General features: G+C 43.8%; 1 protein-coding gene and 1 long non-coding RNA gene across 16 annotated transcripts in view; one reads left to right on the forward strand and one right to left on the reverse strand.

Annotated features, from left to right (window-relative positions):
- Window positions 1–23,176, reverse strand: part of CELF4 (CUGBP Elav-like family member 4) — a 696,270-nt gene that overhangs the window by 347,101 nt on the left and 325,993 nt on the right. Inside the window, exon 1 of one of the 15 annotated variants that reach the window (XM_059873978.1) lies at window positions 7,471–7,842. The exons of 13 other annotated variants lie outside the window; for them this stretch is intronic. The gene's annotated coding sequence lies outside the window, so the exon portion shown is untranslated. Of the gene's footprint in view, window positions 1–7,470; window positions 7,843–23,176 lie in introns of those variants that run through there. One more of the 15 variants, XM_059873979.1, reaches the window with a different exon arrangement.
- Window positions 11,398–23,176, forward strand: part of LOC132341864 (uncharacterized) — a 32,093-nt gene continuing 20,314 nt past the window's right edge. Inside the window, exons 1-2 of the long non-coding RNA XR_009490338.1 lie at window positions 11,398–13,389; window positions 14,815–14,968. This is a non-coding gene — a long non-coding RNA (uncharacterized LOC132341864). The remainder of the gene's footprint in view (window positions 13,390–14,814; window positions 14,969–23,176) is intronic.

The following is a 23,176-nucleotide window of genomic DNA, read 5'->3' on the forward strand; positions in this document are numbered from 1 at the left end:
GAAGGGTGAATTTTTCAAACAGCTTGAAAATTGTATTTTTGGGGAATCTTTACCTCAATTCAAAGAATACCTCATGGATGACCCCTGGGACAAACATCCCAAGCACTCTAAGCTTGCACCTAGAGCTGAGTGCTTTTGTTCAGAGTTTGGCATCATCACTAGGGTGAACAGATCCTGAAACCAGTGACTGAGTGATGTAATTTCTTGCTGTGTCCATTTCCCTACTCACACTTCTTCCTCACTCTGCTTTGTATCTAGCTTTGATAAAGAAATCTGTGTGTGCTGCCTGGCTTGTCCAGCATTTCAGATTTCCTGCAAATCCCCCCACACCTCTTTCAGCTTTCACAATAGTGACCAGCATGCTCTGATCGTGGTTCCTTTCTGACTCCACCTGTCCTGAAAGCCCCATGCTACCATCAGTCCTGCCACAAATGAGGTAATTCAAACACCAGGTTTTCATAGGAAATGGGATCTTTCTACACTTCCATCAAAATAAGGAGCTGAATTATCTGAGCTTGGCCTTCTAATAAATAACAATAATAATATATTTTTTAACATATCACCTGGTACTCCAACATATGTGAGAACTATTTAGAAGGAGTCTGTCAAGGTTTACTGAATGCAGGTGGCTTCAGAGTACCAATTGGTACGTTCAAAATTTAGATTATAGTATCACCTACAGCCATTCACGCCCCTGATATATGGGTAGATGCTCATAAATTGCTGCTTGTAGCTCTCTCTTTCCTTTTTTCCCTGCTCATCCCGGTCTTCACAAGGTAATCACCTAAATTGGGGAAAGCATAACAAAAAAACGGCTTCATGACTGAAGAAGCCACAAGATGGCATTATAGAGCAATTAAACGAGAAATCCGTGCTGGAATCTGCTTTCCCCCTCGCCTGCGCAGGAAGAGGAGCAGGGAACAGTGCTCGTTGTAAGAGGGGACAGGTGTTTCGAGCAGCCTCCAACACAGCCACTATCCCTTCTGTTGACGGTCTCACCTGGTTAACTCTTATTAACATTTCCAAGATTTCAAATGAAAGCCCTTCAGGAAGCAAAGGAGAGCACATGCCTCTTCAGCTAGCCTTTGCTAGTGTTATTTTCCTATTAGTGCACTGCTTCTTTTAGCTCTTTCCCCCTCCTTATTCACAGGTGTACGTGCTCATGCTTCTGCTGTTCTTTTCGGGGTGCGTGGGGCAGGAAAACCTGCTGTCCCTCGACTCTGCAGGAGTCACATAAGCTGTCACAGAGTGTGCTAAAGGTGTAAGTATGTGAAGAGAGGTTGAGGGCCTGATGGACTGAAGGAGCAGGGAAGCAAGGCTGTGTGTGTGCCGTGTGAGCAGCGCACACAGACAAGTCACACCCTCGCCCAGAGGTCACCACATGTGCGCAGGCTGCGGTGCTGGGGCTGTCCTCTGGCTGCCTCTCTGTGAAACAGCAAGAAATTCCAGTGGGACGTGATGCTGGGGAAGGCTTGTAGGTGCAGGGTGTACTACTTTTGTTGTGCCAAGCTCTGTAGCTGCTATGGCGAGCCTCTCTGGCGGCTGGCGGGCCTGGTGGAGCAGAGTGTGCCTGTGCTGGGGTGGGGTGTTGATCACTAGGAAGGCTGTGGCTGCTGGGGTGGGGTGTTGATCACTAGGAAAGCTGTGTCTGTGTGGCCACCCTGGACACAGGCATGCTGGCCAGGCTCTGTGGTGCAGCAGGCAGCGTGTGTGCAGCAGCTCTCCCGTGTTCTGTGTCTCCGTGGAGCCCGTGATTTATGCCTGCATGGACACGGTGGAGGGCACATACAGCTGGTTTTGGGCAGTCTCTGCCCACTGCAGCAGTGGGGAGGGGGAAATGGTGACATTCAGCCTGATCCTGCAGCATTTGTCAGTGTTGAGGGGCAAAAACAGGGATGAAAAGAAACCAAACCCCTTTGCTGACTTTCCTTGCAGCTCAGCTGAGAGTGCAGCACCTGCAGCAACAGCTGCTCACCGATACCTGACACAGACTAGCTTTTTTTTGTAAATAATATAAAGTCCCTTTATTTCACATCGTGCACTGTTACGGGCCAGGTCACTGAATGCATTAGGGCTGATTCCTCAGAGTATCCTGCAAATGAGACAGACCTCAGGCTGCACATGCTTGAGAAATCAGCTATTCAAAATAAAAGCTGGGTTCGACAGACCACTCCAGTGTTTCCTTTCTTTTTCTTATGGTCAGTGAGGGCAGGTACTATGTGGCAGCTGGTGAACAAAGAGGTGCAGTGGTACAAATATTGCTGTTTTACAAGCAGTAGTATTTGAAAGAGCATGTAAATAAACTGTTTTTCTTTGAAGTCATCTTAGTATTGTTCTTTTTGTTACTCCTACCACTATGTTTATAACTGTTACTATTATTAAATTACTTCATAGTCCAATTGGCTAAGGGAATCCTAGATATTTTCCTTTTTTTTTTTGTCCCAGAGCTATAGAGAGCTAATAAGTTGCTGCTTTGGGGCTCCAAGGAATTGATGAGAGATTATTCCCTTATGGATTACTCTCTCAGTGCTTTGTCCAGCTTAGTTTTAATATTACTCATCATTGTTTCATATTTGCATTGTGCTCCAGTCAGGGTTCATTTCAGCTCTGCATCTCCTTAAACATAAAGCTCCCAAAAGCTTAAAGGCAGAAAAGTGCTCAGGGATGAGGCTTTTGGTGTACTGAGATGTTATTTTTGTTGCAACCCATACCACAGCATTGTCCCTTTTGTACCTGAACCCCTCTCTTTTGGAGTGCACCTGCACAGAGGAGCTGCTCCTGGGTTTCAAATCCCTGCCTGGGTAAGGCCAGTCCCTGCCCCCTACCAAGCTGCTCCCTTGAGATTCTGCTACCTTCATCTAAAACAGTTTTATTGCTTGTAAGACACAAAGATGGTTCAACCTGTTAGTCCAGTAAAAAGGTAACAGCTCTTTTTAGTTTTTCCCCCCACTGGTCCTGGTAATTTCTGTCAGTTCAGTGGGTGGATTTTGTCCAGATGGGAGAGATAGAGTGGAACTAGCTTCCAAGGGGTTTGTTTCTGGAAAAATTCATGAGAATAGGTGTCTGAGGTTGAGCCCTTGGAGTGCGTCCATGTCCCATTAAGGGAAAGACAGAGAGATCTCCTGCCTTGGGCACAGGACACAAGGACAGCAGAGAGTTAACACAGGATGGACAAGGGAAAACCAATACTCAGATGTGGAGAAAACATACTGCAGAACAGTAGAAAAACAACTACAATGCAAAGGGCCATGGGGAACTACTGCAAATAGAGTGAGTTGTTTACTTTGTGACACCCTCATCCCAAATGTGGGAGGATCCAGGTGCCTATGTGAAATTCCTGTGCTCCTACTGCTATGGCTAGAGTATTGCTGCTGCTGCTGCTGCAAAACACAGATATGATGTAGAGAAACAGAGCAAAAGGGAGCTGTCTGGGGAGCCGAGGTTCCAGTGAAATAATTCCTCAGCATAACTAAGAGAGGAAGGCATCTCTAGGTCTAAGAGCCCAATATCCCAGTTATTCATGTGATATGAAGAGACAGCTCTGCACTACGCCTTAGAGAAGAAATCCACTCCCAGGAACACTCTGAGGTCCTGATTTAGCACAGACTTAAAAATGCATTTGAGTCTCACTATCTGGAGTGACACTCACTTGTGTGTGTATGCCATGGCTTTCAGAGGCTGCACCAGAGCACAGCGCACACCCGAGGAGACAGCAGACGTAGGCACAACACAATTATTGAGGCTGCAGATGCAGGCTGCCTGAGAACCTTCCCTTTAGCCACTATCCCTTTGCTACACACAATGTGGGGAGACCTTTCTGGTAGGATATGGTCTGCTTCAGGCTGAAAGAGCCTAGACATTAACAAGGATGAGATGATCACCCTTGTACAGGACTTTTCTGCTGAGTCTCTTCCTTGGCTCTACTCTTGGGAAAATTCCTTTCTACCAGGCTATCAGCAGCTCTGTGAGAGAGGAGAGAGTTGAGCCCTCTGCCTCCTAATACTGTGAAATTGGTGAGAAAAGACAGAAAGAATATAAATATATATATATATATATATATATATATATATATATAGCCGAAGAAAGGGGAGTGACAGGCGTATATCTCCACAGCCCAGAGATTAGAGAGCACACCTTTGAGAGGGAAAGTTAATGCATTTGCCTTTTATCCAATGCTGATTTCATGCAAAATACATTCAGAGATTTATTTTTTTTTAAAGAGGGAAAGAGAGTTTGGTCTATTCTTCAAGAACATACCCTATGTATATGATTACAAAATAAGGAAGAAATGTTTTATGAAATTATTATAGAGGAGAGTATGATTAGACAGGCAGAGAAAGAAAGAGGCAGAGAGGCAGAAATATAAAAGAAAAAGCCAGGAATCTTGCTAGCTCTTAAGAAAGCTGAGTATTATGAGAAATTATTGTGTAAAGTAGTAGTATTGTAGAACAATAGATTAGGGAAAAAGAACCCTTAGCCTACAACTAGGAAGGAAAAGCAGTGCAAGTTCAGGATGCAGCGATGCATCTAAAGGATGCTTGAGTGGGTTAATAATGTCACAGTGACATAATCAAATTAGTAATGCTATCTTGGCAATGTGGTCTAGTCTATCAAGGCATTTACCTGGTTACATTGTTCAAAACAATACCATTCTAGAGGCAGAGGAGTCCAGATGTCCTGCCCATCCTACACGGGCACACGCCATCCCCTCTTACGTAAGCCCTCACTACAGGGAGAGGGGAGTTAATGGGGCAGAAATCGCCGCCCAGCTCTCTCCTCTCTCCCTGCCTCCAAGCCCTGTGCCCTGGATGCAAGCTTCCAGCAGCCTTGCTGGGCCAGAGGCTCGGGGCCTCACTGACACAGCAGCATGATGCCCTCCCTGAGACAGCTCTGCAAAACGGGGCTGGCAGCGGGGAAGTGGCACCAGCCTCTCCAGGCATGGGTAAAGTCAAGGTGAGGGGCATGAGTGTCCCTGAAGTCCCTCCTGGAAGAAAAAATCTACCTAGGAAAAGATTAGAAGTATAAAATGCATCCTCCCCTCTGATTCATGCCAAGCAGCACAGCCTCGATAGAGCTGCTCTCCCCCTCTGGGATTCTCTGACTAACAACTGCTGTGTGGCTTCCAGCCTAAAAGCAAGGTAGCCTGATGGAGCTAAGATGAATCTAACTAGTGAGAGGAATGAGATAGGAATAAGGGATAAGGACTGATCTTAAATGTTGTGTCACACTCGTGACACCCGAAAGATGAAGCAGAAGAAAAGGTCTAGGGATGAACGGGAGAGATGAATTAATTTCACAAGAATGGGTATGTCCAGGCTATGAATTCGTATAGGGAAGGGAGAAGAAAAGACAGATCTTAAAAGGACAGTGACTGGTGTGAGGGGGAGTATTTTACAGTTTCAAAGAACTCATTTGGGCTACTGCTTTATGAGAAGAAATTCCCATGTCTCTCTTTGTCAGACTGAGGTTGAAATGTGTTTATATTTACATAGCTATCTTCCATAGAGCTGTTTCATTCAAATACATATATGTAGTGTATATATGTGTGCACAGGTACATGGAAAAAAGAGAATCAATAGGTGTGAGGGTCTTTTCTTTAAATTTCCACAAACTAGAAAGGACCATAAAGGCCACTGATATCTGGGTGAGAAAAGGCTGGCCCCAGCCCCCTCCATCTGCTCCTCTCTTCCAGGGCAGCAGGAGGAAAAGCAAAGAGATGCAATTCTCCCTGTTCCACTTCAGTGAGGAAGAAGCAGCACAAAAGAGTCCCTGTGTCTGTCAGCAGGATTCAGAGCTGGGCACGGGGCTCTTGGAGAAGGAAATAGAAAATAAAATCAAATGAGGCTTAATCCGAAAAGCAAACGTTTGCTGGGACAAAGCCACCACAGGGATTGTCATTTCACAAATTGTATTAATCTGGGCAAATAGTGCTTCAGAAACAGTAACCGTGGTGTTTATGTTTAGTTCCCCTTCCTGACCTTATCTTGCCTCCCTCGCTCTCCCTTAATGTGGGCCAAACCCTTATCACTTTGCACCAAAGGCCTCTTCCTCAACAGGGCAATCATGCAAACCTGGAATTTGTGCATGAATCCGATAAGGAAAAGCAGTGACTGAAATGTGACTTTTTTTTTCCCCTTTAATTTAACAAGTAGGGGTGGAGATTAGTGTCACAAGATGACAAAACGAGGCACCCAGATCCCTAGGGAGCAGTTCCTGCAGTTTGTAGAGGCTGTGTGTTGGTAAGTAGGATTGTTATCACACATACTAGGTCCAAATAAATATGCAAGGCTGAGCAGGTAGATGGAGGCATGGAAAACTAGACCATACGTAAGTGAAACACTGTAAGCAGGAAAGAGCAAGGAAATAATTATAACCAGGCTTGCAACACTTCCTACGCTCCTTTTTGGTCCAGCCAACACATTGGCCACCTGTTTGCCTTGCAAGATGCTTTGCTATAGCTGTAGTCTTTCATTTCAGAAGGAAAATGAGAGGACAGTTTTTAGATCTTCCTTTTTTTTCTGGAAGCTGATGGAATCTGTCTCAGTTTGCCTGCCTTGTTATCTCTCCTTTGGCATCTGGACACCTACAAATCCAAGTTTCTCTATACGGCTTTTACCATGAGGAAAAAGATACAGAAATTTCAGTTTTATGGTTGGAGACACCACAGAAACAATGAAAAAAAAATCAGCAGGTTTTCCCTAATAAATAGTCTCAAAAAGACGCTGAGAAAATAACTTTTTGTCTTGTTATGATAAAAAAATCTACCAGACCTGCTAATGAGTTGGGGAGGTGGGGACAATTTTTTTAAATTTTAAAGCCACTAAATATCATGGTTTCAACTCGATCTCTAAAGCTATTGAGTTCATGTTCTGAATAAGAGAAGCAGTGAACCAAAAGAGCAGAGAGTGTGTGGGGGAAGGAGGCAAAAGAATAAAAACCAACACAGTGAAAAATCAGGCAGAGTGAAAAATATATTGAAACTGTGAAAAAAAAAAAAAAGCTCCAGAAGTGTGGAAAGAGCAAAAAGTTACAGCACAGAAAAAAGCTACCAACTATGTCTACCCAACAGTTCCCCCTAATCTCATCTGTCATGCTAATTACCAGATTTAGGTGCTTGTACCAGAGAGGAGGATGTGTGTGAATTGTGAGCTCATGTGCAGGGCTTCTGACAGCTCACACACACAACCCGCTGATTTTCCCCCTTTAGCTAGAGTAAAGATTTCTTTCTTTCTTTCTTTTTCTTTTTTTTTTTCTTTTTTTCTTTTTTTCAATTGAATCACCGTCAGAATGAGCTGAATTACAGGAAAGACAAGGTTAGGCAGCTTTTGAGAAATCCAATAAAAAAATCCAAAGGAATCCCCAAACCCCAGAACTGCAGGAAATGTGCTAGTTCCTGTGTATTACATGGTTTCCTTCCCAACATATTAATGTCCAATACCCAGAAATATGCAATGGCATGTGCTGCTTTACCTTTTCTTCCTAAGGATTTCACTCAGCCTGCAGTCTTCTGGAGTTGCACCGAGTTTTGCACCCACGTTTTCCCCCTCTGCACCCCAGTAATTACTAGTTTTGTTTAAATTGTGCTGTAGGATATAAATGGAGCTTAAGCCAGGGAAGGTGTGCAGAGGGCAGCTGATGCTGGTTTAGTAATGCGGTGAGGTAGCATCAGCTCGAGTGACAACTACTCATTAGCAGCTAATCCAATCGCTCCTGCTAATCCAATCGACTGGAGGAGCTGGACTCATTGTTTTCCAAGAGTGGTCATCTTGCTCTCTCAAAAATCCTGGGAAGCTGGGGGAGGATTTAAGGCACATAGAGCTGGCTGACTGCACCCTGCAAGCCCAGTCCCGGCACCGGAGGATATCTCCTGCAACCTGGCCTTGAGTCCTGTGGCAAAACAGCAACAAGCCAAAGTCAACATGCCTCATACAGTCTCTGTGAAATACCACAAACAAGCTTCTCACTGCCTCACTTTGGCTGCTAGGGAGTGGAGCCTGGCTGGGAGCAGGAGGACAATGAGATGGAAAGGGTTAACACACAGTTATCCCCTCCCCGGGGCCCCCACTCCAAGCAAATTGCAATCCAGCCCTGAAAATTTTCAGCAGCCGCATCGATATCATTCCACTGTGCCTTCATTACCTCCTGATCTCTAAATAAGGGCCAGCTGGGCTCAGAAAACATTATGTGGTGCTGTTACGACTGACATAAACCACCAAAGTGGCATTTTGCAGATGAGAAGAACGAGCAAAAGCCCCGCAAAATCCTCTGCAGTTGGGTTTAAACGAGGGCTGTAACTTCTTACACATGTCCTGCTCCCAGTCTACAGGAAGAGGCTGATTAATCCTGCATGTGTTAGGCTGGAATATTGCATTACTGGAAGCAAAGAAACCCCTTAATCATATTGCTGGTTATGCCAGAGGTCTGTTTTCTCTCAAATGCATCACATTAAGAGCCTTCCCTGGGCTACAGCACCATCCCAGGCTATTTTTCAGGTTGCTGCACTACGTATAGGCTTTTTCATTCTGGCTTTGTTTTAGGGGGTGGCTGGCTGTGTTGTGGTTGACCTTGAGATAACCAGAAACAGCGAGGAAGTTTTGGACAGAAGACAAAAATGGTATTTTATCACTTCCCATCTCCAAGAGAAATACAGAGAGTCTGTGAAGAAGAGCCTTGCTCCTAGTTTTCCTTTACTGCTTGCTCCAAAAGCACAGGTGTGCAAGAGCTAGCACCACACATGGGATGGGAAGCAGTGATCTGTCCCTCTCCTCTTCTGCTCTGCTTTTGCATGTGGACATGAAGAATTTCACAGGGAGTATTGCTGTCTGCACCTTCAGGCTCTTGTTGAGGGCACAGTTCAATCCTAGCTTACAGGACATCCCCACAACCACATTCTTTCCCAGTGTAAAGGCTGGTCATTAATGAGATGAAAACAAACTCTCTAAGACCATACTCACTTGAGAGATCTGGAGCTTTGGGAATCTGTAACTCTCCCCTAGGGCCATTGTGGGATTGTACAGGGAAAGAAAGAAGCTGTCTTGTTGACACAGTGCCTCCCTAGGAGGCCCAGGGGAGCACATCAGAAATACACATCTCATGGGATGATCCACAGTGCACCTGATCTTAGTACCCTCTCCCAAAACACTTGTGGAAAAGACACTTCTCTGTGCCAAGGAAGAAAGGAATTGCATCTGATACTACAGGAAAGTTATTGTTCTTTGTTTACACCACAGTACTCGAGGTTTATGCACCTATGAATGATCTCCTGTAAAAGCAGGATGTGCACACACCACCCTAGAAAATCCTGTCCTTCCCAGCTAGATCAGTTTTGGAGATCCAACAACCAAATTAAAAAAACAAAACAAAACAACTGAAATATCTCCAGCATGGGAAGTCCTGGCAGCAGCTTTAACCCTTACAAACACAGAGGCAAGATCCTTGACAATAAACGATGTCCTGCAAAGCATGAAAGGGAGCAGAAATATCTTTGGGGATGGCTGGTTTTTGCACTCAACCCCAGGGAGGAGGAGGCGACAGAAGGAGAAGAGCCTCTGTTTGTACAAGCCACTTTGGACTTTCCCTTTGAACAGGGCACAGGGGCACTGAGTCTTACAGCCTTTTTAATAGGAGCATCTGCTCCTGTTCCCATCCCAGCTGGATGGCATCTATGAGTGTTTGCTGTTAGTGAATTGTGCCATGTGTCAGGAGGAGGGGTGTATCCTGGGCAGGCAGCACTTGCATATCTTGGAGGCCTTTACACCATGGCAGCAGGTCCATGTGTTTGGCCTGGGCACTTGCTTGGGGGCAGCAGCTGCATTCTCCATCTACTCTGGAATTTCCAAATGGTAAAGGCCCCAAGGGTGGTTGTCATTAACAGGGTAATGTGTGCCCAAGCGAGGGTGTGGAGGGAGAGGGCTTCATGGGTGGCTTACACGTTATCTTATTTTATCTAACTTTATTTCATTTTATTTTATTTCTTCCACAGACATCTGGAAATGAGAGCTATCTCACTCCCACAGACCCTCTGAACTCAGGCCATCTGTGGGACCATCTTTTCCTCCCCCTCAGTGATGACCTGCCCTGCAGGAGGTTGATGGTGATGGAGAGGGAGTATAGGAAAAGTCACAGGGATGTCCACATGGTCAGTAGCAAATTTGCCAAAACGGGATTTCATTCTATTTCACAGGCTAGTTATGCAGCCCTTAACACTTTGGTAGGTGTTCACAGGGACAGAAATGCCAAAACAACCCTATTTATTTGCACTTTTTTCTCCTTATTCCATCTATGCATTTTTCCTGCAGAAATGTCTGCTATCAATTTGTAAAATGCTCACAGTTATAGAGTGAGTGGAGGCAGATGAAGTAGTTCACCCTATCCTACCCCTTGTAAAGGATTCAGAAGCCCCATGGAGACCTGCAGCAGTCTCCTCTGCCCATCAGCAGCAAATTTAACTGCCCCATCTGCCACCCCAGCCCTCCAACAGAACAGAAAGTGGGCCAGCCCTTACAGCTGAAGGACAGATCATACACGAACCACCATGTGCAGCGGCTATTGCAGAGTTTAGTCCAAATGCCTGGAATGCAAGAGCAGCCCCAGCATCATGAGTTCCCAGATTTGAAGTAAGAGCTTGCACAGAATGGGGAAGAGTTTCCGCTTAGTAAAGAAACCTTTTCCTGAGAAAGCTTACTATGAGGTTTGTAAAAGGAGGCTGCATTGATTCAAGCTGGGTGTTAATAATAAATCCGGAGAGCTGCAGCAGCACTGGCTCCCCGCCACCCACCTTGGCGAACCCGGCTGAACCGAGCAGACGCACATACAAGACAAACTCTGTAGGCTGGATACACAACAAGGTACTGTTGTCCCATCTGTAGCTGTGTACATGCCAGTGGATATCAGCCTAACACTTTTCGAGGAGATACACGGGGAAGCAGTTGCTTTCCTCCTTCCTTCCCACCTTTTTTTCTGCTCTGAGCTGGGGAGGGAGTCTGGAAGCCAGTGCCGGGTCCACGGTGCTCCCAATAGACTGACTTTGTTACAGCAAGCAGAAGAGGATGCTCAACATACGCTATGTTTGTGCTGTGACACAGGGGCAGACGTTGTGGGACTGATGTAAGCACTACCTGGAATGCCAACACCCCAGATTGCCTACAGTGCCTCGGCAAACTGGGCTCCCACTGTTCAAACACCGGGAGTGTGTTCCTACGGGGAGCCACCAGCACCCACACCAGAGCCAACACCCCTGCGAGAGCCGGTGAGAAATTTGCTGGACATGACCTGGTTAGTGTCTCGGAGGCCTAATTGGCATCCTCTGTGACCGGTCTGGCTCCGGCTGCCAGGAGAGAGTAAAGCGTCTCCTCCTTTCACAGATGGGATGGGGGAAGGGGTGACCACCGCGTGTCTGTGTCAGGGGATGGCAACAAAGGATGGCAGGAACGTGGTGCTGCCAAGGGGCTTGCATATTTGGCTTATAACCTGATGAGTACAAGGCAGGTGGCAGAGTCTATGTCATGCCCTGTGGGGGGTGGAGAGGGAAGGGAAAGAAAGGAGGAAAAAATAGGACTGGTGCAGATGGGAAGTGCCAGCTCCTCTTGCTGGAACAGAGCTGTTCGATTGGGAAACTCAGCCAGAGAAACTTAAAAGGACCAGGACAGGAGAAAACAGAACTGGTCAGCATCAGCAAGGGGCCTCCCGATCCTTTCCTCCAATCTACTTCATTGCTATTTTAAAAAAACCTCATTTTGATGGGAAATTAAATTCAAATACCCACAATTTTAAAAAATGGAGAACAAGCTAGCTAAATCTCAATGATTTTGAGTAAGTATGTGACTTGGGTGTGTGTGGAGGAAGGAAGGGAGAAAGGGAGAGAGAGAGAGATTAAAGCAAAAAAAAAAAAAATACAACCTAGAAAAAACTTGGAACAAAACACACACGAGGTAATGCCAAAAACTTGAGAAGGAGAGTGGTTACACACTAATTTAATTCTCTAATCCCCCTACTCCTGTCACTGTTTACTCACTGATAAATGTGCAGTAGCTTCAGCAAGACAGCCACATTTGCAGAAACTGACAGCCTGACTCAGAGACTATTTACCTAAAGACCATGAATATTAAAACAGGTTTCCAAAAGGCCCCCGTCTTGAAGGAGAAGATTAGCATGGGGCCTCTTGCTGACAGACTCTTCCCTCTCCACCCCTCCTTCCCCCACTCCGTGATGCATCTCTTGTTCAAACACTCGAGAAGTATCACCTAGCTGGAGAACTGAAATATTGGAACAATGCCCTGGAGCTGTGCATTCGGCTTTAGCCTGACAGCAGAAACACCCATCCGTCCAAGAAGAAAGTTGGGGTTGGATTTTTGGGGTGGGTTTCAGTTTTGTTTTTCTTTGGTTTGGTTTTGGTTTCGGGTTTTGTTCCTTTTAAATAACTGTTTGAAAACAAAAATAGACTCATATCTTTTTTTGCTGTTTCCCCCCCCCCCGCTTCTTTTGGAAGGTGAAGTATGAGCACAGAGTCCTTTAATGGAATTAGAAAGGCAACAAAATTATATTCGAAAGTCATGATCCTTAAATGAGTTTGACTCTGTCTCCTATGATGGTGCACAGAATTCACCAGAAAGATAGAAAAAGAGTAAAGTAAAACTAGAAAGGACAGAGAGAAAAAGATGGCTTTAAAGATCAGAGGGAAAGCATAGTTTCTACAGGATGGGGAAGATGAAATGGTCTAGATACCTCAGCATGAATGACCAAACAGAGTGGAAACCAAATTGATTTATATAAAAAAAAAAAATGAAATGTCAAAAGGATTTTTAAACAGACAGTCAAGATTCACTTACTTGTAACATTAAAAAAGTTAAACTGTATTTGAAATCAAAGAATTATTGCTTGCTTATGCCATTCATATTTTACTGGCGGAATTCTTTGCCACAGAACCTTCTGGGGAATTAAATTATTACTAGATTCAAGAAAACCTTAAGAAATCTTGGAAAATAGTGCAAAAATTGTTTCTAAAGGCCATGAATTGTTAGAAGACTGTTAGAAGAAAGGCAAATTAGCCCTGTTCTGTTTGGCAATAGGGCTGGAAGCACAATTTATTTACACTGACTTATATTTCTCTCTCTTGACTGCGTGTGAGGGACACTCCCTTTCCAGGGTGAAACACAGAGACAAGGATGTGCACGTACAGGCTGGGTGGGCATTGAGTATGACTCCCACCCCCTGCTAACTCATCTCTGAGTGCCTGACAGACCTTGGGGAAAGCAGGGAGACCACATCTCTTACAGTGGGTGACAACACTGCACCGTGATGCACTTGTCCTGATACAGACAGTACTGCTTATCCCTGGAAACTGGTGAATATCCTGGCTCTGGAGACAGTGACATCCAGTCTCCCTCTCAGGTCAGTGAACTATTCAGACAGAATTAAGAGTTCGTGATTTCCCAGACTCTCAAGTGACTCTAAGGTCTCCTGATGTAGTTGCTCATCTGGCATGGAATGACACAGCCCTGTTGAAGTCAGTGGAATTATTCTGCTGGGGTTTTTTATCCCCACCTGAGGATCAGGTGTTTCACTGCAAGCCTTTGGGAGCACTACTGCCAACTGCATAATGGACAATGCTAGCACAAGGACGAGTATATTTGGCTTTGAGGGAAAAGGGCAGCCAGCATCCCTGGATACCTTCCTAAGTGCAACCAGGCAGTCCATGCCTGGAAAACTACTGCCAGTGAGGCTGCCCCTCAGCTTTGCCTTTAGCAAGTAAACAGACTTCAGTAGAGCAGTGCCAGAGGCTGCTTGGTCAGAAGGGCTTTGCAGACACCTTGTGACTGAGAGTGTGAAAGGGTTAAACCATGAGGCCACCTGGAGCACAGCCCTTCTCTGACCAACATCAGGCTTCTGCCTCCACAGCAGTTCCAGAAACAACCACAGCCCCTTCAATATTCATGGTTCTCAGTTGCCATGAGGCTAAAATTACATCTACCCAGAGGAAGATGTAGCCTCCTTGTGAGCATACTGCAAGCTTCCCAAAGACGTGTTCAGAGGGGGTGGGGTGAGGCAGGAGACAAAGTGAATGGAAATCTCTGCTAACACAGATGGAAATCGTTGATGAATATTTTTTGCAGGCTGGATTTGGTATCTTGTTTAAAAGAAGAGTTTAATTATAACCAGAGCTACTATAATTAACAGGCAAAGGTGGACTATTAGGAGAGCTTCCTGGAATCAGAAATGACACAAGGGAGTGCAAATGAAGTTCAAGTCACTCCAGTTGCAGAATCTGGCCCCAGGACAGAGTGGCTTCTTCAGCTTCACTTTAGAGCACCTGTCTCTAGAAAACTTCTTCCTATCACCTGCATTCACACCACTTTCTTTGGCAATCACAGGCTTTAAGTAGAAGCTTGGAAGCTGTATCATGACTCTAAGCATATACTTGCACAGGCAAATCAAGCCTACTTTAAAAGAAAATTTTAGTCCATGCTCAAAAGTTAAATATAAAATACTATGAAGCTTAAAAGTGTTTCTTGATGACCTCACAAGAAACATTTTGCTTTCTGGTATACCTTAAGCAGAAGAGGTTTTGGACACCCTGTGGTTTTTTGTTTGCAAGAACCTTGGAGTGGGTTAATGTAGGGAGGCGTCACTCCATGCTACATTTGTTTTTTAAATGCCTCTTCCAAGCATTCACTTTTAGATCATTGAACAGATGGGTCTTGGGTATGTCTCTCCCAAGGAGGCTGAACAGGTATGATTTTCTGTATTGATTGATAGCTTATTGTGGACTTAATTATTTGGGAAGATCTTGTCTGTATGTTGTTTTCTCTCCATTAGATACAAATGTGGGTATCTACACATGTGGAATTACAGCATCCTGGAAGTAAAGACAACATCCCCTTGATTCGAGAGGGTCCTTAAGTTTTTATGAAGTAGAGACATGCCTGGATTCCCAAAGGCTGGAAAAAATCCCCTCCAAGTCCCTGGCCAGGTAACTCATCCCTCTCACTTGCAGTGGGTGCTCTCCTGTTGTACGCCACATTTTGCCTGTACACTGAAGTGCCCCAAACCCATTCCTTCTCAGTGTATGTGTGTGTCCTGCCACAGGCTGAACTGCTGTGGGCTGTGGGGCATGTGCCTGTGCCTGTGTCAGTGTGAGATGCCACAGAACCCCTGCAAGGGGAGGTATCCCCCAGCCTGACTCTTTCCTTGCTTGGAGGAGCTCCTGTGTTGGCCAGAAGTGGTGCTGTGCACAGGCTGTTGCTCTTGTGATGTCCCTCAGCAGAACAATCATGCATCCCTCTGTACATTTGTGTGCTCCTCGGGCACTTCTGTACCCCTGATCCATGATAAGACCCCCATGCACAAAAACTAACACACTGGGAAGGGAGAAACTTAAGCAATCTGAAAAGACATAAATGACCCCACCTTCCATTTAGATATTTTGTGCCCAGTATAAGGAAAGAAGATTAGGGTCCTGAAGAAGACTTTAAACACATAAACATTTTCATGGGTGTAGGAGGCTGTCAAAGAACATACCACCAAGACTCTGAGGAAATAGTTTCTGCTTTAACACCCGCAACCACGCACTCATCACCCAGTAGACATGCAGACAGTCCTCCTCTTCCCTCTCCCTTACTTCATCTATGGCAAAACCACACTATTCAAACTTTTCCACTATCAGTAAGAGAAGCTGCCATTTACACATTTGCAGAGCAGCAGACACAACACCAGTTTAATGATATAAGGAGGGAAAGAAATAAGGAGCAATCTGTGTATAATGCATACACATATATTTTAAATACTCGGCAGGAGAGACTCTGCTGTCAATTTAGTTTGTAGAGAAATAGCTAAATATTAAAGAGAGATGGGGCTGATGGAATTGGATGGAAAGTTATATCTCTGAATCTATTTGTAATCACCTGTGTCTCTGCTTCTTTTCTCATAATACCTGCAGAGACATGACATACTGCTAGCTACCCCCAGAGCATCTTATAAAGAATGCAAGGGTTTTTCCAGCCTCTGGCACTCAGGTGGTGTTGGACTGGAGCACATGTCAGCCCTGATAACGAGGAGGGAGCTCAGACCAGGCACTTCCAGTGTTTGCCTGGAGCAGCAATGTGTGATGGCTACTCTACAGGAGGGATCACAGTGGCCATGGTCTGACTGACCTGTGTGACTAAGAGAAACCTTTAAATCTCTCCCCCTTGCCTGGTGATCCATGCTTGCTCCTGCACTGAGACAAGCCCCAGACTCCTGTGCCTCCCAAGCTCTCCACGTGTATTCACCACGTGCATTTCTTTATCTGTGCGTGCCTCCCCTTCCCTCATCTTTTCATAACAGCTCCAGATGGGTGTGCTTAAAAACACATAGGCCTTACACACCTTCTGTGGGATGTAGTTTTCAGCAAATTTCCCCAAATTACTTTAATTTTACAGGTAGGCAGAGGGAAAGAGAATAACACACGCCATGCAACACCCCCAATGGAAAAAAAAAAAAAAAAAGATGGGAACATAATGCAGATTTGCTTCTTCTTATATTTTTCTTCCACTTTCTAAGCAACAGAGAGTCCTGTAATACTGGTATTATAGGTATTACTGATATTCTAAAAATCAGTCACAGCAGGTGAGTTGAGAAAAAGACTGAGAGACTTTCTGAGGTTTTTTTTTTTTTGTCTCATACGTAGGCTCACTGGGAATTATATTTTTGAGTAGGTATTGGCTATTTTTTTGAAGAACTTTTCACAAAGGTGCATGGGAGGGGCATTTCTTGGACTGCAGCCAAGTGGCAGCCATTTGTCATCAAGACAAAACATTCAATACCCTGTTGCAGTGGAAGATTTTGATCAGAGAAGGAGTTTAGCTGCCAAGATGGGTACTAGGTTTTAGACCTTAGATCATTCTTAGCTCTGCCAAGTCCACTTGTCCTGTCCCTTGTCTTGTCCCTGTCCCACAACTGGCCATTGAGTTAATATTTTTCTGATTCTCCACAGTTTTTGAGGCAGTAGGTCAAGCTATGATCAAGAGACACTCCACAGCCTGGCACAGGGAATACAAGCACCTAGGCAGGCAGATAAATTGTTTGTGTTCTCTGCCTGGAAGAGCATAACTTTTGCAGTTGTGTGTTTCCAGTAGGATCATTGGTAATTATGAATTCAGCCAGTCACTGCACTGTGCATATTCCAGAGCGGCTCATGGAGAAATCATTGTCTGTGAAAAATGATTCTTCTTTGCAACAGGCATAAAAATTGAGTGCAAACTGGCCATGAACAAGCAGAACAAATTCAATTCAGGAGTCACAGGGCTATTGTGTCCTGCACAATGGTCTGCTGTCACAGAGCTCTGCAAAGGCATGGGGGACAGAAATAGGAAACTTTGACATAATTTTAAAATTATTTTTAATTTTTTTTCTTAAAAAAATGAAGAATTTAGTGATTATTCTATATCTTAATGTCTATTTACATCTCTCTCTTTCTTTTTCCCTCAATAGCTTTGAACCAATTGACACAAGAGGTTTCATTTGCAGCTTGACAGACATGAGAGAAAGTAATCACAAGAAGCTGCAAGAAAATAGCTTCTGCTGTTTTTTTTTTTTTTTTTTTTTGTTTTTTTTTTTTTAATTTTCTGAGGAATATGTGGTTTTGAAAAACTTTCCTGGAAAAGTGGAGGTGTTTTTGAGTATTAACCTTCTCCCACCATTAAACGCGTAGTAAATAAATTGAGAATATTATTTGAAGAAAGTTCTAAGCTAAGACAGCTTCTATTTGTGATTTATCTGGTCCATGTAGGACAGAGCAGAGATTCTCCAGCCCTTGGCTGACTGAAAGATCAAGGTATGGAGCAAATGTTGTCTCTAGTACCTGGTCTTAACAATTTACTCCTTTAGTCTCCCATCTCTCAGGCTGATGTTGAGGGGTCTCAAAGGCAAGAGACTCTGAGCTCAGGCTTAGGAATCATGGGCTTAAACTCATCAGAAAACCATCAGTTAGGTAGTCCTGTCTACTGCTCTGTTGCCAGTTAGTGAAATAATCAGCCTGGCTCTGCAAACTCATTGAGTAATTTAGGGACAATTTTACAGTCATCCTCCCGACAGACTTAGGTATCCCTGTGTTGTTTCAGTCCTGAAGGCTGGTATAAATAACAGTAGCCTTCACACTGCTCTAAGTTTTGTGGAGGAACACCTTCAGTCCAAGCCCTGTGTAAAGAATTTACACAGCCTGTCTCCTCCCTCTCTCTGTGTACACTTCACTGACAGACCAATCCTGACCTTGCAGCAGAACAGCCCAGTAGGTGAAGAACCAGCATGGAACTGAGCTGTGGATAAGTCATTAGCCATTTTCAGCTGCAAGATCGTTAATTTCCATAGGTGCCTAAAAAAATTCGAAGATCTGGAGTTCTGTGCATCTGTGCACAGATTTGCCACCCAGCAGATAGGAGGAAAACACACTGGTCTGTTCCCAGGAGGATGGATTTCAGCAGTGAGCTCCCATCCTGTAATGCACAGACACTACAGAAACAGCAGTGCTGCCTAGCACTGGTAGCCATGCACATGCATCCTTGTAGATCCTCCCCTTGCACCATGGGGAAAAATAAAGCCAGAGCAGAGCAGGCTAGGCTCAATTCTTAGCTGGAGTAAATTGAGATAGTCTCATGAACTACCATTTCACACCTGCCTGGCTCTGGAGTACATGATGAACTGTTCAAGATGGGTGTTCTTCCAGACTTCTAGGAAAAGCAGTCAAGCAAGAACTCAGATTAAGAGAAGTGTGCACAAATGTTTTCTTAATAATAATTAATACATGATTAATAGGAACAGATTTTGAAAATAAATGATTATAAGATGTCTCTATAGCATGCCACCAGGATGATGGGGATAAATGATGCCGAGACACCTGAAAGTTGAGAGCCCATTACTAAGCATTTATAAATGGGAATGCATAAAAATATTTATCCATGTCTTTCTGAAACATGCTCTAATGTGTCTTCAAGCAATTTATCAGCTAAAAAGTAATTTTCATTAATCACTTATTAATTATTAATAAAGTGTTTGCAAGTGTCACCTTAATTTAGAATGCTTTTGAGTTAAGGTGCACTTGCTGACTTTCCTTCTCAAAGGAGATCTTTTCTCCCAGACCAGAGTCCTTCAGACTCAAGTGACCTTGGTGCATCCTTCTTCACCCAGCCCACTCTTGGCCTCCACAACTGTTAGGCTTGCAAATGGGACTAAGTCATGTTTCTGGAAACCACAATTTGTCATTTCAGAAGGAAAGTTGATCAGATCCTCTCTCCCCACTTGCAAAGCTGGATGCCCAGACCTGGGAACGCAGCATTCAAATGTTTCAATTTATCATTACAGTGGAACCCTGAAGAGATCACATCTGCTAAGACCATAAATTGGACAAGATCCCACTTCAGAAGGAGCAGGCTCAGCTCGATATTCCCATTCTTGAACAAGGGACCAATTAGGCAGGCTTATTTACCTGCCATAAAATGAGATGTTAGCCAGTGGGAGAAGTCACTTAAGGACAACAACAACAAAAAGTCTTTCTGATCTCTCTGTTAGAAATGGCCAGCTTCAAATCCTGCATCTCTACATTCTCACTTCAGCCTGTATGTTCTCTGTTCCTCTTGTTTCTTCATTCTTTCTTTCAAATAAGTCCCTGTCCCTCTGCATTTTCCCTTTTGTTTATACATTTTATCTTTTTCTGTCCCTTCTGTCTCTTTCTTTCTCTTCACTTTCCTTTTACTTAATTTTTCCTCCTCCTCCTTTGTTCTCTTTCTCTTTTTTTTTTTTTTTTTTTTTTTTTTTTTTTTTTTTTTTGCACACATCCAGATAAGATTTAATTTTGAGCTTTTCTACTGAACTAGCAATCAAAAAGGTCTTACATCTTGGAACAGAACCTGGGCTACAAAACGAGCAAATTGCTCACCCCTTCTTCCCTTCATAAGATTTTACAGTGAGGATTGGATCTTCCTCTTGCCAAAAACTGGATTCAGGCCCCAAGAGACACTAAGGGGGAAATCTTCAGGCTTAAAAAGTGATATTTTCTGCCTCTCCTCATAACTTTAAATCTGCTCCTTCTCTAGATGGATAATGGTGTGGAAGCATCCAGAGTGGAAGCAGAGAGAAGCAGACACACATCTGTCAGGGATGGTCTGTGCACATTTATCCTGCCTCCGTGCTGGGGGATGGATGAGATGACCTCTTGAGGTCCCTTCCAGATGTACTCGTCCATGAGTCCATGATTAATTGCCTTCATGATCTGCAGTTTATCTATCCAAATAAATAAGCCTCAAAATCTCCTGCAAATGCATATCCTGTGGGGTAGCTGAGGATACTGCCCCTCCATCCTTGGAATATTGCACCCTAATTTAGACTCCACAGAGGAGACATGTCCCTGCTGCTCCCTGCAGAAAGGTGTATCCTTTCATACCCAGGAAAGGAATCAAAGAATAAAGCTGATTTATCTCAGTAGAGGAAGGAAAGAAAATGGCTTTAAATGAGGAAGAAAATTTCTGTAGTCTGCTTCCTCAGAAGACAAAGACAGGAAACAGGCAACTGAATCTTGGTGAGGACTCCTGGTGCCTTATTCTGGTTTTCCAGTATTACTTCCCCACCAGTACATGCAGGATTAATCTGTGTCTGCCCTCCTGGGGCAGTGTGCTCTGGCATGGCAGAGAGCACCACCATCTGGTTTTCCAGTATTACTTCCCCACCAGTGTATGCAGGATTAATCTGTGTCTGCCCTCCTGGGGCAGTGTGCTCTGGCATGGCAGAGAGCACCACCATCCCTGCCAGAGGGGAGCCACAGCTGAGATGACTGTTACCCTTTATATATTTTCAGTCAGAAGGTATTTGCTGATGCTGAAGCGATGCTCATCCATGTGAGGACGATTTTCTCTAACATGTTCATCCATATATGGATGGACAGGGGAAATGGCAGGCATATTTTGCCCAAGTGGACCAAATGAAGAAGAAATGAAAATAGTGAAAAGAAAAGGAATGATAACAAGGAAGGAAGGGTCTGGAGAGAAAGCTAACATGAGTGTCTTAGGAAAGACAGATATGAAGCTGGGAACTTGTGCCTCTCTGGAGATACAAATCTGAACACCTCTACCCAAACTACCAGGCATCTCCATCTGGTTTTTCTCAGGTATTTATTTAACACTGAGATTTATTTAACCCCAAACTCATCTTTTTCTCTTAACAGTCAGTTGTGGATCAGCACAATAGAGACTGTTGTAAACACTGGCATTTGTTCAGTTATAACCTGTCCAAAGAGAATCTAAGATGTCTTCACTGTGGCAGGGGAAGTTTGTAAGTAGAAGAGTGGCTCTTTCTGGAGAAGCTGGTCATGCAACACTAATTTACTGAAAAAGTTCCTGGTCAATCAACACTGCTTAATAAAGATATTCAAGACTTAATGTGGCATTTTTAGGTAGGTCAGATCTAGGATATGAGTTTATATTAACCTACCTTTCCAAGAATCATGACAAAAAATAATTGAGGAAGTTGCGTTGGTATCACACTTTCTGTCCCTTCTGAATCACCAGAAATCAAACTGAGTTAAAAATCAGTAGGGATAAGATTCAACTCAGTAAATATAGAGACCTGTACCTATGTATATCTCATCGAGTCACACTCAGCTCCCTTGCTAGACAAATGAGAGAATTTTACATTTCCATGCACTCCAGCAATTTATTTCTTCCTAATATATGCATCTAAAACAGAGATAGGGGAATTGTATTAAAAAAAAAAATCTTATTTCATACATTGGCAGTAATGGGAACTTATAGCAAACAATTCAGATAGAGATTTCTAAAGGTAGATCAGGTTTCAAATTTGGAAATTAGAAATAAAGGAAAAAATATAGAAAGTATTCTCCTTTTCTACATAGTTTATCAGGAAAAAAGTGTCATTTTTATGGTTCACTTTCTTTAAGAGCTGTAGAGCAGAGGCATGTTTTTAAACTGAATATTTCCTGGTCATATGCAAAACCTCACGATTTTAGCTTTCTATTTTTTAACTTATTTCTCCTGACCAATTTTTCATTACCTTTCTTATTTCTCTCGTTTCCCTGTCTCCTTCCAACAATCTCACCACTTGTTTCGCCACTTCCTTTTAATCTTGAATACAAAGAGCAGGTTGATCCCAGCTCTGGCCCTGGAAATGTCAGGCTGAAAATGTTACTCTTGGAGTGATTTGCATGCATTACAAAGTGACAGGTGACAGGAGCACACAACCTCGGCTAATAGATGATTAATGATGTGATGTTGGCCAGCACTGTTGACTCGTTTTCCTGCTCTTCGGGAAACTTCAAAGGCAGCTGGCATTTCTGTTGCCTTGTGACAGGCTCATAGGTGAGTGTAATTGTTTAGTCCATATGTGCACGGTGTAGGAGGAACCATGGGCATGTTCATGGCGCACATTTTTGTGTGTGTGTGTGTGTGTGCACGAGGCAATTGGCAGGGCTGTATGCATGAGCTCCCGTGTGCTTCTGTGTGCATACGAGCTCCTCATATACAAATTGCCTGGTTTCTGCAAGTTGCTGAGTGCATCATTATCCAGCTACTGTATTCTGAATAAAATACCATGGCCCATTTGGGGTTACAGTCTAAAGGAATGAGGGAAACTCACTGGAATTTTAATCTGGATGGAGAAAAATCCACCCTAAAGTAAACAGTATGTTTGGAAAGGAGCCCAGTAAATAGCAATCAGAACAGGATTAGAAATAGGTCAAGGCTGTAAAGTTGAATCTTTTTTCACACCCATTTATTTCTCTTTTTTTTTTTTTTCTCAGCAAAATTTGGGGGAGTTGAGGTCATTAAAGAGATTAAGGCTACTTAGATTTCAAGCCCACCCAGAATTCAAGGCATAGCCTCCCTTCTGATGCATACATTATAAATCTGGAGTTTATCTGAAGAAGTATTTGGAGTTTTCTAGAAGAATATTCTTAGGCAGGATCCTCTCAACACATATAGATGCCAATGTTTAGATTTAAAATCCTTGTACTCAGTAAAGGTGAAGGAAATCTCATTTCCTACTCCACACATGAACACCTCTGCCTTCTGCCCTGGGTTTCCTATTCCCCAGCCCACTGTATTCATGAATCTCTTTCAAAGTTGCTCAGCATTAGAGGAAAAGAAAGGAAACAAACTGTAGATGAAGGTCAGGGTTTTCAGTTGAGAACGAGGATCCG

The sequence above is a fragment of the Haemorhous mexicanus genome, chromosome Z (genome assembly GCF_027477595.1).
Source record: "Haemorhous mexicanus isolate bHaeMex1 chromosome Z, bHaeMex1.pri, whole genome shotgun sequence".
In the NCBI taxonomy this organism is placed as follows: Eukaryota; Metazoa; Chordata; class Aves; order Passeriformes; family Fringillidae; genus Haemorhous; species Haemorhous mexicanus.